At 35.7% G+C, this 2,236-nt stretch overlaps 1 long non-coding RNA gene across 1 annotated transcript; it reads right to left on the reverse strand.

The window, feature by feature from the left end:
• Positions 1–309: 309 nt before the first annotated feature.
• On the reverse strand, positions 310–1,762 carry LOC143625599 (uncharacterized). Its single transcript, XR_013152302.1, has 2 exons — positions 1,235–1,762; positions 310–735 (listed from the first exon to the last, which is right to left on the reverse strand). It is a non-coding gene; the product is annotated as an uncharacterized LOC143625599 (long non-coding RNA).
• Between the last annotated feature and the right edge of the window lie 474 nt (positions 1,763–2,236).

Below are 2,236 nucleotides of genomic sequence, written 5' to 3' on the forward strand. Positions count from 1 at the left end.
CGTTACCCGATTTGCGTTTACACTAATTGACCCGGTTTTTGTTCAAGTACTTTAATTGATTCATTCATATTCTTTTCAGGAAACTATTTTATTATTTTTTTTTCAACTATAACCCATTATCCGGGTTAATTATGTTATGACCCACGCTCCCGTTACCCGGTTTGCGTTTATATTAATTACAACCCATTATCCGGGTTCATCGACCTTATTAATCACGCTTCCGTTACCCGGTTTTAGTGTACATCTCAACTATAACCCATTATCCGGGTTAATTATTTTACGACTCACCCTCCCGTTACCCGGTTTGCGTTTATATTAATTACAACCCATTATCCGGGCTCATCGTTCTTATTAATCACGCTTCCGTTACCCGGTTTGCGTGTACATCTCAACTATAACCCATTATCCGGGTTAATTATTTATGACCCACGCTCCCATTACCCGGTTTGCGTTTATATTAATTACAACCCATTATCCGGGCTCATCGTTCTTATTAATCACGCTTCCATTACCCGGTTTGCGTGTACATCTCTTTGACCTGTTTAGTTTGCTTTTGTGAATATTATCGCTTATGAGCAAACCATTCACACTTATAAACATTTTTACGACAAATCCTTTGAATTAACAAGGTTAAATACTTGAAATAAATAACGAAGCATATAGCCACGTACCTTAATAGCCGACCTTTGCTTGACTCCTTACCAGTTCCGCTTCCCGACGATTCATGTGATCTGTCTAAACACAATTCACATGATTATTAGCATATGCAAGCATTCAAGGCCCATTTTTCATACTAATAAATCAACCATTAGTATATTCCTTTTTAGTAGGATTTTCGCTGTTTAACGAACCCGTGTTCGTTAAGCAATCCTTTTAGTTATCAGTGGCCCTTTCTTGCATATCTTATCGTTACTTGTTGAACTCGTCCTTACCAACCGTTTTGGTTCGATCGTGTTTCGTAACACACCATTTAATTAGTCTAGAAATAATCTAAACATTTAAAGCTAAACTAACCACGATTCATTTGAGGATTGGACATGAGTTCTTCACTCATGTCTCCACCCACACCCCTTATATGGGTTTTATCTCTAAACTTCAATTTCACTTTAATTTGTTCACTACTCATGTTTTATATAGTGATTATAACACATAACCATGGTCAATTTCATGTTACATTCTCAACCCATCACCAATCATCCAACCCTAACTTTAAACATTAGGATTTGACACTAACCTTGTGTTTAGATGGTGTTAGGAGCTAGGGATCATCAATCTCGTAGCCGAGACACCTTGATTCTTCCGGATTCGCCTAATTTGAAGGATTTAGGGTTTGGGGAGGGTTTCCCCTTTCTCTTTTCTCTACCATCGACACACACACCTCTTGTGTGTGTGTGTGTGTTGATTATTATTATTAATATTATTCAAGTTCTCTAAATATCAATTCTAGCCCCTCAAGTTTCGTTATTTGATACTTAGGTTTCATAAGTGGTACCAGTTAACTCACTAGGTTATCGTTATCCTGGTTACTTATTCTGGGTTTCATATCATAAACCGAAATGTTATATTTTAATGTTTTTGGGGTGTTACAAGTCTACCCCCTTATTGAGGTTTCGTCCCCGAAACCTGTTTTACATAGTTCTTCGGGCCAACCTGAAAGACCTATCGTTTCCCTTAGTCGAGTGAGCATCGCTCAACATTAAATCATTTTATCACCTTACCATTAGAAAGGTGATACATCGTTTTACAACATTCACCCTTCCAGATTGCTAGTTTTAGGTTAGGTTGACTTTCTAAAGTCAAACTTTTCTTACATACTCTTGGCATCATTTACTTTTGGTCATTTTGACTTTTTAAGTCAAACTGTTTATACGAAATCATCAAAATAATAGTATAGTAAACTGTTTATGCTAACTCATCGCAACATTAAAATAGCGTCATTTTGACTTTCTAAGTCAAACTGTTTATAACACGTTTATTTATTCGTTTTCATTTTTTTCTTTACGTATCATAATACACATTTAACCATCTTCATTAACAAGTGGTTGATCTCTATTATCCAGATTAACGCGACTTGTTAACTTAGTCGTTTTCCCATCCCTTGGATCCATTCCTGGATCTAATTCTTATTCCTTTTATGTTTGTTAAAATGTTATTTACAAACTCCCCTTTTCACTTATAATTTTTCCTTTCTAGGTTTCGTTTAATTCTATTTCCAAGAATTTAATCAATTGAAATG

This window comes from Bidens hawaiensis, unplaced genomic scaffold (genome assembly GCF_021521415.1).
Source record: "Bidens hawaiensis isolate Kalapana, Puna unplaced genomic scaffold, B.hawaiensis_p1.1 tig00004126_1, whole genome shotgun sequence".
NCBI classification, from domain to species: Eukaryota; Viridiplantae; Streptophyta; class Magnoliopsida; order Asterales; family Asteraceae; genus Bidens; species Bidens hawaiensis.